The sequence below is a fragment of the Sapajus apella genome, unplaced genomic scaffold (genome assembly GCF_009761245.1).
Source record: "Sapajus apella isolate SASKATOON/1434 unplaced genomic scaffold, GSC_monkey_1.0 scaffold47, whole genome shotgun sequence".
Classification (NCBI taxonomy): domain Eukaryota; kingdom Metazoa; phylum Chordata; class Mammalia; order Primates; family Cebidae; genus Sapajus; species Sapajus apella.
In genome coordinates this window covers 4,676,154-4,690,053 of record NW_022436987.1, presented here as the reverse complement: position 1 = coordinate 4,690,053, position 13,900 = coordinate 4,676,154, and the positions used below count along the sequence as shown (strand labels likewise).

Genomic DNA, 13,900 nt, shown 5'->3' with positions numbered 1-13,900 from the left:
TTGGTCTCCCAAAGTGCTGGGATTACAGGCATGAGCCACTGCATCTGTCTGAATCTGTAGACTTTAACAGTATTAAGTCTTCTGATCTGTGAACATGGGATAGCTTTCCATTTACATAGGTCTTTAATTTCTTTCAACTTCATTTTGTAGATTTTGGTGTACAAAAGTTAAAATAATGCAAACTTCTTATTGTTTTTTCCAAGACACACTCTTGCTCTCTCACCTAGGCTGGAGTACAGTGGTGCAATCTCTGCTCATTGCAACCTCTGCCTCCTGGGTTCAAGCGAGTCTCCAGCCTCAGCCTCTGGAGTAGCTGGGATTACAGGCACCTGCCACCATGCCTGGCTAGCTAATTTTTGTATTGTTTTTGTTTTTGGTTTGAGATGGAGTTTTGCTCTTGTTGCCCAGGCTGGAGTGCAATGGTAAAATCTCGGCTCACCATAACCTCTGCCTCCTGGGTTAACTGATTCTCCTGCCTCATCCTTTCTGAGTAGCTGGGATTATAGGCATGCACCACCACACCGGCTAATTTTCCAGCTAATTTTGTATTTTTAGTAGAGACGGGGTTCCTCCATGTTGGTCAGGGTGGTCTGGAACTCTCGACTTCAGGTGATCTGCCTGCCTTGGCCTCCCAAAGTGCTGGGTTCACACATGTGAGCCACCTTGTTCAGCTGGCTAATTTTATTTTTATATTTTATAGAGATGGGATCTCCTTATGTTGACCAGCTGGTCTTGAACTTCTGGGCTCAAGTGATCCTCCTTCCTCAGCCTTCCAAAGTGCTGGGATTACAGGTGTGAGCCACCACGCCTGGTGATTTAATGCTATTATCTAATGTTAAATCTATACTAAAATTTCCCCACTTGTCCCAATAGCATCTTATAGCTGATTAGTTTTATTGTTGTTATTTCTTCATTTCTAACACAGGATTGAATATTATATGGCAAATAGTTGTCACATTTATCTAGTCTTCTTTAAGAAGAAAACAAAACTGAATCAGAGCCTAAGAGTGTACCATCCTGCTAAGAAGTTTTATTCTCAGCAGGGTGTGGTGGCTCACGCTTGTAATCCAAGCACTTTGGAGGCCAAGGCAGGCGGATCATCTGAGGTCGGGAGTTCAATACCAGCCTGACCAACATGGTGAAACCTCGTCTTAAAAAAAAAAAAAGAAGAAGTTTTATTCTCATGAAGGTAAATTCTAGGAAATTTGATTTGGTTTTATTGATTTAATAAAGTTATCAACTATCAAGGAATCCACCTTAAGTCACTCTTCTATGCTTAGTATATCACTTTATTGATAACGAAATATATTCTGATGTAAAATAAAAAATAACCACTTTGCCTTGTATATTTGTGCTTCTCAACAGAAATCTTATAGTAGACTTTTTACACTTCAGGCAAACTGCTTCTATCAATCTGTCAACACAATAAAAATAGTTTTCATATGATTGTGTCTTTGGAAGTCTGTGCAAAATGTGATTTCACTTAGTGATTGTGGTGTGACAGCTGTAAATTACCATTGCATTTTCAGTGTGACTGAGATGCTGACTTCTTCTGGCTTTGACTGCCCTTTCCACAAAAAAGCTGGATCTCAGACAAATCCCCCAAAGAAGAGCGGATCAATACTCTCACAAAGAGGTATTGACAGATCACTGTCTCTCTTTTTTTTTTCTTTTCTTTTTTTACAGTGAGCTGAGTTTTTCATGCAGGCAGACAGATCACTGTCTCTTAGAGGTTCTAACTGGGCAGTGTCCCATCCAGACATGCTGGCCATGCATATGAGTGTCTGTCTGCTGGCCTGCAGGAGAGTCTTGTGATCCTGCTTGTCTGGTCAGTAGTCAAACGCTAAGATCCCCTTGGGGTAGGAGTTCTGCCCTGAAGCCACATGCTTTGGTAGGAAGGCACTAGGCCAGTTTAATAGGGCAAAGAGCCTTATTCAAGGAAGTCAGAAGTAGTGAAGCAGGCTGCAGTATCAAATTCCTCTTCGCAGTATATTATTGGGTAATTGTATGTCTTCAATAAATAAACGGTAGAGTGTTCCGGCAAGCTTCTGGGTACTTGAGGTGCATAAATGAATGCCTAACTCAAGGAGCTCATCCTAAGTTGTTTGGGGAAATAGCCTACAGCTGCCAACTCTTCTTGCTAACTATGCCATCCCAACTTCAAAACTGCTAACAGGCCGGGCGCGGTGGCTCACGCCTATAATCCCAGCACTTTGGGAGGCCGAGGCGGGTGGATCACGAGGTCAAGAGATCGAGACCATCCTGGTCAACATGGTGAAACCCCGTCTCTACTAAAACTACAAAAAATTAGCTGGGCATGGTGGCGCGTGCCTGTAATCCCAGTTGCTCAGGAGGCTGAGGCAGGAGAATTGCCTGAACCCAGGAGGCGGAGGTTGCGGTGAGCCGAGATTGCACCATTGCACTCCAGCCTGGGTAACAAGAGCGAAACTCTGTCTCAAAAAAACAAAACAAACCAAAAAAAACTGCTAACAAATCATTCAGTGGATTTTCAAATATTATTCCTTAAGTACTTCGATGTATGCTAGGCACTGTGTTCTGCTTACAATATATAGAAGTAAAGACCGATTGTTCTAAGATTAATATTGCAATTAATATTGCACACAGAAATCTTATAACGGCTATCTTAGGGAAGTGGAATTAGAGATAAGGATAGGGACTCTGGAAAGTAAAAAGCTAGATTAAAAAAAAAAAAAAAGTAGGCCGGGCGCGGTGGCTCACGCCTGTAATCCCAGCACTTTGGGAGGCCGAGGTGGGTGGATCACGAGGTCAAGAGATCGAGACCATCCTGGTCAACATGGTGAAACCCCGTCTCTACTAAAAATACAAAAAATTAGCTGGGCATGGTGGCGCGTGCCTGTAATCCCAGCTACTCAGGAGGCTGAGGCAGGAGAATTGCCTGAACCCAGGAGGCGGAGGTTGCGGTGAGCCGAGATCGCGCCATTGCACTCCAGCCTGGGTAATGAGAGCGAAACTCTGTCCCCCCCAAAAAAAAAAAAAAAAATTAAAAAAAAAAAAAGGATAGGGACTCTTAATTTTTTTTTATTTATTTATTTTTTTGAAATGGAGTCTTGCTACATCGCCTGCCCAGGCTGGAGCACAGTGGCATGATCTTGGCTCACTGCAACCTCTGCTTCCTGAGGTCAAGTGATTCTCCTGCCTCAGCCTCCTGAGTAGCTGGAATTACAGGTCCATGCCACCATGCCCAGCTAATTTTTTAGGAAAGATGGGATTTCACCATGTTGGCCAGGCCAGTCTCGAACTTCTGACCTCGTGATCCACCTGCATCGGCTTCCCAAAGTGCTGGGATTACAGGTATTAGCCATCTCACCCAACCAATTTTTTTACTTTTTTTTTTTTTTTTTTTCAGACAAAGTCTGGATTTTGTCCCCCAGGCTGGAGTGCAATGGCATGATTTCAGCTCACTGCCACCTCTGCCTCCCAGGTTCGGGCAATTCTCCTGCCTCAGCTTCCCGAGTAGCTGGGATTACAGGCATGCACTACCATGCCTGGCTAATTTTTGTATTTTTAGTAGAGATGGGTTTTCACCATTTTGGGCAGGCTGGTTTCGAACTCCTGACCTCATGATCTGCCCGCCTCAGCCTCCCAAAGTGCTGGGATTACAGGCGTGAGCCACTGCACCCAGCCCTGATTTGTTTTAAAACACCTTTCTAAAGGTCGGGCGTGAGGGCTCATGCCTGTAATCCCAGCACTTTGGGAGGCAGAGGCTGGCAGATCATGAGGTCAGGAGATTGAGACCATCCTGGCTAACATGGTGAAACCCTGTGTCTACACTAAAAATACAAAAAAGTAGCCAGGTGTGGTAGCCTGTGCCTGTAGTCCCAGCTACTTGGGAGGCTGAGGCAGAAGAATCGCTTCAACCTGGGAGCTGGAGGTTACAGTGAGCCGGGATTATGCCACTGCACTACAGCCTGGGCGGACAGACCAATACTCTGTCTCAAAAAAAAAAAAGGAGGGGGAGAGAGTGTGTGTGGTGGTTTATGCCCATAATCCCAGCACTTTGGGAGGCCAAGGCAAGTGGATCACCTGAGGTCAGGAGTTCGAGACCAGCCTGACCAACATAGAGAAACCCAGTCTCTACTAAAAATACAAAATTAGCTGGGCATGGTGGTGCATGCCTGTAATCCCAGCTAGTGGGGAGGCTGAGACAAGAGAATCGCTTGAACTTCGGGGGCAGAGGTTGCCATGAGCCCAGATTGTGCCACTGCACTCCAGCCTGGGCAACAGAGTGAGACTCCATCTCAAAAAAAAGAAAAAATGGGGCTGGGCTCAGTAGCTCACACCTGTAATCCCAGCACTTTGGGAGGCTCAGGCAGGAGAACCTGCTTGAACCCAGGAGGGCAGAGGTTGCAGTGAGCCAAGATCGTGCCACTGCATTCCAGCCTGGGCAACAGAGTGAGACTCAGTCTAAAAAAAAAAAAAGAAAGAGAGTCATAGACATGAGCCACTGAGCCTTACCGTGAGAGTCATCAACTCCTACCCAAAGTAGAGTGGATACCCTGAGGGAAATACTACTAGCCTTTAAGCAGTGGGGAAAAGAAGAGTTTCCTTCAAGTGTTTAGAGAACTATCATGGAAACCATGAAGGATGTAACAGTTAATGGATTAAGCAATGAAGAGGAGAAATATGTAGACACTAACTGAATGCAACAAAAATAAGCTCACTGGGCTGGGTGTGATGGCTCACACCTGTAATTTCAGCACTTTGGGAGGCTGAGGTGAGAGGATCACCTGAGGTCAGGAGTTCGAGACCAGCCTGACCAACATGGTAAAACCCTGTCTCTACTAAAAACACAAAAATTAGCGGGACGTGGTGGCACATGCCTGTAATCCCAGCTACCCAGGAGGCTGAGATGGGAGAATTGCTTGAACCCAGGAGGCAGAGATTGCAGTGAGCTGAGATTGAGCCACTGTACTCCTGCCTGGGCAACAGAGAGAGACTCTGTCCCCACTACCCTCTCCCTCACACACACACAAAAAGATAAGCTCACTGATTACCATAAAAATATCAGTTTTAGCTGAGAAAAGGTGGCAGGAGTCAGGAAGTAAGAATAGAAAGTGTCTAAGAGGCCAGGTATGGTATTGGCTCATTCCTGTAATCCCAGCTACTTGGGAGGCTGAGGTGGAAAAATGGCTGAGTCCAGGAGTTCAAGACCATCACAACAAAATTCAACGTCTTTTCCTTTAATTAAACTCCTCTTCCTATAATTTCTTACCACCTATATTCCCAGTGAGATAGGATAATACAGGGTGGTCACAGGAGAATAGAAAACGTCAGGCAGTAGTTTCACATAACTAGCAAAAAGGAAACGTGAAATATCTGCATTTAAAAAAAAGTGACATTTTGGGCTGGATGATTCTTCAAAAAATTTTAAACAAAAATTAAAAATAAATAAATAAAAAGAAAAGAAAAATCTGCATAAACTAGGGGCTAAGACCCTGAAAAATCAGGGTGTGGGCTAAGCTTGCCAAAACTGACTGTATCCAACATAGCGCTGGATTTGACCTAGATTTCACCTAGGATCTCATTATAGGCTCAATAACATAGGCCAGGTGTGTTGCTCATGCCTGTAATCCCAGCACTTTTTTTTTTTTTTGCATTGTTTTAATTATTTTTATTTACAGATAACAGTGTTCATTTAACCCAGTTTCATGGCAAGTTCTTTAGCCTTTGCCTTTTCTAGCTTGGCGGTGCGAGCCACAGACTTGGGACCCAGCACATTGCCTCCCCAGTGATGCCGGATCTCATCGTATCTGTCATTGTAATTGGTGCGGATAGCTTCCACCAGCTTAGCCAAAGCACCTTTGTCTTCCGGATTAATGTGTGTGAAGGGGACAGTGGTGCAGGTCTTCCTGTGGACTAGATGTCCCAGTCTTGCCTTCCCCTTGATGATGCAGTAAGGGACTCCCATTTTACGACAGAGGGCAGTCAAGAGGACAACGAGCTCAATGGGATCCACATCATGAGCAATCACCACCAGCTGCGCTTTCTTGTTCTCCACCAAGGTGGTGATGGTGTTGACTCCTGCTCAAAGGACAGGTAGTCTCTTCGTGGGGACATCCCCTTTGCCAGCCGCTTTCTTCTCGGCACGGGCCAACAGCCTCTGCTGCTTCTCTTGCTTTGTTTCTGGTCTGTACTTTTGGGCCAGCTTAAGCAGCTGAGTAGCTGTTTGGCGGTCCAGGGCTTGGGTGAACTGGTTAATTGCAGGAGGCACTTTCAGCCGCTTATGGAGGATGGCTCTCTGCTGCTGCAACCTGATATAGTGGGGCCATTTCACAAAGCAGGTGAGGTCTCTTTTGGGCTGGATGTCTTGTCCATCTTGGGCGGCGGGAAGAGAGAGCAATCCCAGCACTTTGAGAGGCCTAATTGGGTGGATCACTTGAGGTCAGGCATTTGAGACCAGCCTGGCCAACATGATGCAATCTCATCTCTACTAAAAATACAAAAATTAGCCATTTGTGGTGGCATGTGCCTGTTGTCCCAGCTACTTGGGAGGCTGAGGCAGGAGAATCACTTGAGCCTGTGAGACAGAGGGTACAGTGAGCAGAGATCACACCACTCCACACCAGCCTGGGCAACTGAGCAAGACTCAAAAAAACAAAACACAAACAAAAACAATAAAACATAATCACACGCCCATCAACTCTCTGACAGTTCCAGGAACACACATATTTGGTGTAAAAATAGGTGGCATCACATTTCTGAAAAATCCAGGAATTTTTCCAGGAATCTTTATGACTATTCTACCCTTTGGTAAAAGAAACACAGAAAGGTAGAAATCTCAAACTCTACTGGGCGACTACTCCTTGAGTACACCTGCACTCCCCTTTCTTCAGTGTGTACTTTTCACCTTGCAATAAATCCTTGTACTTTCACTGTTCTCTGACTCATCCTTGAATTCCTTCCTGCAATGATGTCTAGAGCCTACACACTGCCTGCGGTTGTGGTCCCACTGTTATCACATTCAGCCTCCTAAACCAGAAACTCTCCAAACACCTAGTGCCTTTCCTCTCACTAACACCTTTGTCTGAGGACATTAAGTGATACTGTCCTCTAGATTCTACTTTTTAACATTTTTAATATCCCAGGAGGAAAAATTCCAATATTATAATTATCTATGGATGGTGGTATTGTTACAGTAGGTAGCTAATCAGACATGAGCAGGGCAGGAGAGGGTCTTTCCACTTTAGCAGGAGTGTCAGGCAACCATCAGGTGATGGTTAGGTAGCTGTTAAGCTGCCTTTCTCAAAAAATAATTGGTTGCAGCCGGCACCAGGGAAAGGCAGTCTCCAAATAGATAGAAAAAAACCTGAAGCTGATTGATGATCAGCAGCTTCTCAGTAAGCTCTCTGGCTCAAGCATTCGCACTAAGAGGCAAAATGGCTGAATTTAACTGGTGTATAACCTTCCTCTAGGAACACTGGCCTGGTAAGGGAAAAACTGCCTCATGTGAGCATGTGTGCAACTTCAGTAAACACTTTGTGCATGCAGCTTCTCCCAAGTGCTGGTAGACCACAGCACATGTGGACAGCTCATCCCGAGGGAAGAATCAGGGGAGAAATAACCCCGGGCCAATATATAAGACCCCAAGTCAAAGGTCAAACTGTTCACTTGATCTCTCAAGTCACCTGTTGGTCCTCTTCCAAGTGTACTTTCTTTTCATTTCTGCTCTAAAGCTTTTTTTTTTTTTTTTTTTTTTTTTTTTTGCGGCGGAGTTTCGCTCTTGTTACCCAGGCTGGAGTGCAATGGCACGATCTCGGCTCACCGCAACCTCCACCTCCCGGGTTCAGGCAATTCTCCTGCCCCAGCCTCCTGAGTCGCTGGGATTACAGGCATGCGCCACCATGCCCAGCTAATTTTTTGTAGTTTTAGTAGAGACGGGGTTTCACCATGTTGACCAGGATGGTCTCGATCTCTTGACCTCGTGATCCACCCGCCTCGGCCTCCCACAGTGCTGGGATTACAGGCTTGAGCCACCGCGCCCGGCTCAAGTTAATATTTGTAAGAACATATGTTTTTGAAAAGAATAACCAAAATCAATTATTTATTGCTACTTATTGACAAACTTACATCAGCACGGAGAATTTTTAATTTTGTTAAATGTCATATCCATAGAATCTAAAGAGAATTTTTGTTTCTGTCTCCATTTTACAGGTGAAATCCAGATATTTAATTTCAGCTTTGACTAAAGTAATTTTTTTCCATTTGTTTTGATTTCTTTTTTTTTTTTTTTTTTTTTTGAGACGGAGTTTCACTCATGTTACCCAGGTTGGAGTGCAATGGCGCGATCTCGGCTCACCGCAACCTCCACCTCCTGGGTTCAGGCAATTCTCCTGCCTCAGCCTCCTGAGTAGCTGGGACTACAGACACGCGCCACCATGCCCAGCTAATTTTTTGTAGTTTTAGTAGAGACGGGGTTTCACCATGTTGACCAGGACGGTCTCGATCTCTTGACCTCGTGATCCACCCGCCTCGGCCTCCCAAAGTGCTGGGATTACAGGCTTGAGCCACCGCGCCCGGCCTTGTTTTGATTTCTAATGAGATGCAATCATTCTGTATGTACTTTTGTATATACTGCTCTTTTTACTCACACCTTGAGTATCTTTCCATGTTATATCTCCTACTACTTTAAACTATCCGTCAAAGATAAATGACAATCTACTCAACCTTATTTTTGAACATTTAGATTGTTTCCAGATGTTTATTTTACACCTCATAGACATTATTTCCTAAACTTGAAATTGCTATAATGGAGCACTTTTTTTTTTTTCTTTTTGAAACAGGAGTCTTTCTGTCACCCAGGCTGGACTGCAGTGGCACAATTGTCGGCTCACTGCAACCTCTGCCTCCTGGGTTCAAGTGATTCTTTCTTCTGCCTCAGCTTTCTGAGTAGCTGGGATTACAAGTGTGTGCCACCATGCCCAGAAAATTTTTGTATTTTTAGTAGAGATAGGGTTTTACCATGTTGGCCAGGCTGGTCTCAAACTCCTGACCTCAAGTGATCTGCCAGCCTTGGGCTCCCAAAGTGTTGGGATTACATGCATGGGCCATGGTGCCGAGTCTTTTTTAAGGTTTTCGATAGGCTGGCTGCTGTGGCTCACGCCTGTAATCCCACCACTTTGGGAGGCCAAGGCAGGCGAATTGCTTGAGCCTGGGAATTAGAGACCAGCCTGGGCAATATGGCAAAACCCTGTCTCTTGACAAAAAATACAAAATTGGCTGGGTGTGGTTGCACACACCTGTAGTCCCAGCTGCTCAGAAGGCCAAGGTGGAAAGATCACCTGAGCCTGGGGAGACTGATGCTGCAGTGAGTGATGATTGTGCTACTGCACTCAAGCTTGTGTACAGAGTCAGACTGTCCAAGGGGGGAAAAAAAGATTTTTAATAAATGTAAAATTCTCTGGGTACTTTTCTTGAGTTTTTAAAATTTATTATCCTTAAGAGGTGATTATGAAAGATTCTTTATATGGAAATAAACGAGCTTTAAATTCTTAATTTTTTTTTCTAAAATGAAATAGCTATATTAAGAAATTTTATGCACACAGAAAATTTTAATTTTTAAAAACAGTTGGTGGTTTTTACTGCATGTTTTTATTTTTTATTTCAGGTGTCGCACCTCCTTCTTTTGTAGCCATTAAGGCAGGAACAACACTGTACCAACTTACGACAGCAGGGGAAGCTGTTTCCTGGAACTCAATATTTATTCTGATGATCTTGGCTGTTCTTTCTATTCTGCCAGCCATCTTCCAAAAAAAACTAAAGCAGAAATTTGAGTAAAAAAAATCATCTGATTTTTAGTTTTGCTGTCATCACCATCTCAGGATTAACAGGTGCATCCATTTATGTTTTAAAATCACCTCTTCAGTACTTAAAACAAGGAATTTGTAAAATAAAATTTCCTAGCAGAGTTAAAATAATACATTTAAGTGACAAGGGGAGAAGAAAGTAAAAATGGAAATTGGTATACTGGGAAAAGTGCTATCAATAGTTAACATAGACATCTTAGACATCTTGTAAAATATTATACCAATGGTAGCTATAGATAATAGTAGTGTGGTAGGAAATTGTTGATCCAGCTAATTCATCCAATTTAATATTTTTCTCTTATTGCTAATAACTAAAATAGATATTTTTAAATTCTAGATCTACCCACCTCGATCTCCCATAGTGCTGGGATTACAGGCATGAGCCACCGCACCCAGCCTGGTATTGATAATTTATACTCAGATAATTCATTACAGTTCTTTAGTATCTCAAAAGGGGCTCTCTAAAAAGCAAACACTCAAGAGTATGTAGTTTTTAGACGTTAAGTTATTTTATATTTTAAACAGTGGCAGCAAAACAAGTAGTTAAATATAGTTTATTTGTTCCAATGACTGTAAATTTTACCTCCTTTATTAATCTGTTCATTAAGGAATATATTTAATATTATGTAATTATTCTTTTTATGCATGATACACCTAGAAAAATGCCTTTTGTTTCTATTGATGGCTTTTTTCTTTGGAGCTGTTTTTGATTACTTATTGCAGTTTTCCAATTTTGTCTTTTTACTTTTTCTAACTCACAAAGTAAAATTAACTTCTCACATGGCAACTACTATATTTAAATAGTTCTGGAAGGCCGGGCATGGTGGCTCACGCCTGTAATCCCAGCACTTTGGGGGGCCAAGGCGGGTGGATCACAAGGTCAAGAGATCGAGACCAACGTGGCCAACCTGGTGAAACCCCGTCTCTACTAAAAAGACAAAAATTAGCTGGGCATGGTGGCACGCGCCTGTGGTCCCAGCTACTCGGGTGACTGAGGCTGAAGAATCACTTTTTTTTTTTGAGATGGAGTTTCACTCATGTTACCCAGGCTGGAGTGCAATGGCGTGATCTCAGCTCACCGCAACCTCCGCCTCCTGGGTTCAGGCAATTCTCCTGCCTCAGCCTCCTGAGTAGCTGGGACTACGGGCATGCGCCACCATGCCCAGCTGATTTTTTGTAGTTTTAGTAGAGACGGGGTTTCACCGTGTTGACCAGGATGGTCTCGATCTCTTGACCTTGTGATCCACCCGCCTCAGCCTCCCAAAGTGCTGGGATTACAGGCTTGAGCCACCGCGCCCGGCCTCTGAAGAATCTCTTGAACCCAGGAGGCAAAGGTTGCAGTGAGCCGAGATTGCACCACTGTACTCCAGCCTGGCGACAGAGCAAGACTCCGTCTCAAAAAAAAAAAAAAAAAAAAAAAAGTTCTGGAAAAATGAAAGTGCTTTTTGCTGCTTGGTTAATGGGTAATGCCCTTGATTCCTTGATTCTTGAACATAGCTAATCTAAAGTACTCTGTCAGTTTTACCTTCACCCACAACTGTCATTATGTTGAAAAGTACTTTAGCTGTGTGAAATCCTTGTATGTTTTTATTGTGAGAGGTATAATCATCCTCAAAGCCTGTTTTTACTACATAATGTGGACTGATTCATTATTTTTTCTATCGCAGTATTAACAGATGGATTTTATTGTAAATACAAAGAAAATATATAGATTATTATAGTATTCTTATGTCGCCTGGCCTTTTGTGTGAGATTATTTATTATTTCTAGCAAGGCCTTCATTCTTTCTTATTGCCCAGAGACTGAGTGATGAATCTTTTGTTATTTTTACAAATAAATTAAAACATAGCCTTTTTGGACAAATTCACTAAATATTACTGTATAAAATGTAATTGGGTAAATTTTTCTCAGAATTTTAAAAATAAAAGAACTTAGACTCAGTAGAAGTGTCACTATTTACTCCAGCGTGTGTAAATTGTATTTACTCTATTCTCAGAGTATATTTCCTGTCCTTACCATTGATTCTTTCCCTTTGCTAATTTTTTTTTGGTAGAAAATTGTAGCTGTAACTTTAGGTGGGGTATATTTTCTTCTAAGAGAATAGATAGTTTTTCTGGATTTATCATTATTGACTGTCAAGAAAGGACCCTTCAACAGGCTGTACTCTCAGTGCATTTGATGGCCTGTCTGTATGGATTCACAGACTTGGCCTGATGCTACATGTAAATTCCAGCTTTGGCTTGACAATTATATGGTAACAGCCACATGAAAGCAAACATCTGTGGTGCATAGACAAGCAGGCTAAGTAGAAGTTGAAATGCTGAGAAAGTCAAACTGTTCTTTCTTAGTTAATGGTCTTTCTCTGGAGCTCTGTTATTTTGAGTATAATATTTCCATGACTCTTAGTAAATACAAGCTAAAATGTAATAATAAATAAAAAATTGTATTGGAGAAACCTAAATGTCACATTTGGGATTTATTTTCATGGAAGTACTTGGATTAAAAAACCCTGGCCGGGCACAGTGGTTTACACCTGAAATCCCAGCACTTTGGGAAGCCAAAGTGGGTGGATCACCTGAGGTCACAAGTTCAAGACCAGCCTGGACAACATAGCGAAACCCCGTCTCTACTAAAAATATGAAAAATTAGCCAGGTGTGGTGGTGCACACCTGTAGTCCTAGCTACTTAGGAGGCTGGGGCACGAGAATCACTTTAATGCAGGAGCTGAATGTTGCGGTGAGACAAAGTTGTGCCACTGCACCCCAGCCTGGGTGACAGAGCAAGACTCTGTCTCCAAGCAACAACAACAACAACAACAACAACAAACTCTTCATTGAATAAAATAATATTTTTAAATTCTGATGTACATTTTCACCACTAAGAACAATGAAATGGCCAGCCATGGTGACTCATGCCTGTAATTCTAGCACTTCGGGAGGTCAAGGTGGGTGGATCACCTGAAGTCAGGCATTTGAGACCAGCCTGGCCAATATGGCGAACCCTGTCTCTACAAAAAATACATAAATTAACTGAGTGTGATAGTGTACGCCTCTAATCCCAGTTACTTGGGAGGCTGAGGCAGGAGAATTGCTTGAACCCAGGAAGCGGAGGTTGCAGTGAGCTGAGATTGCACCAGTGCACAACAGCTTTCGTGACAGAGCAAGACTCTGCCCCCCCAAAAAAAATGAAATTTTAAAAACTTAATGGTTGGCTTTTGAGAATTCTAAAACAATTGTTTAAATTGTTAAGATAAGGCCATGCACAGTGGCTCACACCTGTAATCCCAGCACTTTGGGAGGCCGAGTTGGGCAGATTACCTGAAGTCAGGAGTTCGAGACCAACCTGGTCAACATGGTGAAACCCTGTCTTGGGATTTTCCCAAGACATCAGACATTCCCCTCTCCCTTAAAACAAAACAAAAGGCCAGGCACAGTGGCTCATGCCTGTAATCCCAGCACTTTGGGAGGCCGAGTTGGGCAGATTACCTGAAGTCAGGAGTTCGAGACCAACCTGGTCAACATGGTGAAACCCTGTCTTGGGATTTTCCCAGTACATCAGACATTCCCCTTTCCCTTAAAACAAAAGGCCAGGCGCAGTGGCTCGTGCCTGTAATCCCAGCATTTTGGGAGGCCGAGATGGGCGGATCACCTGAGGTTGGGAGTTCAAGACCAGTCTGGCCAACATGGAGAAACCCTGTCTCTTTTGTTGTTGTTTGTCTGTGGGCTCACCAAGTGAAGAGAAACCCTGTCTCTAAAAAAAAAAAAGGAAAGAAACCTTGTCTCTGAAAAAAAAAAGAAAAAGAGAGAGAGAAACCCTGTCTCTACTAAAAATACAAATAATTGGTGAACATGGTGGTGAACACCTGTAATCCCAGCCATTCCAGGGCTTGAGGTAGGAGAATCACTTGAACCTGTGAGGTGGAGGTTGCGGTGAGCTGAGATAGTACCACTGCACTCCAACAAGACCCTGTCTCTAAATAAATGGTTGAGGTAAGTAAACATTTCTAGTACATACAGTGATTTCTTTATAAAGGGATCTTTTTAAAGTTCTCTGGC

General features: G+C 43.2%; 1 long non-coding RNA gene across 1 annotated transcript in view; it reads right to left on the bottom strand.

Annotated features, from left to right (window-relative positions):
- LOC116525110 overlaps window positions 1-11,150 on the bottom strand; it is a 21,616-nt gene extending 10,466 nt beyond the window's left edge. Inside the window, exons 1-2 of the long non-coding RNA XR_004257581.1 lie at window positions 11,093-11,150; window positions 1,721-1,723 (exon numbers count right to left, since the gene is read on the bottom strand). This is a non-coding gene — a long non-coding RNA (uncharacterized LOC116525110). The remainder of the gene's footprint in view (window positions 1-1,720; window positions 1,724-11,092) is intronic.
- Between the last annotated feature and the right edge of the window lie 2,750 nt (window positions 11,151-13,900).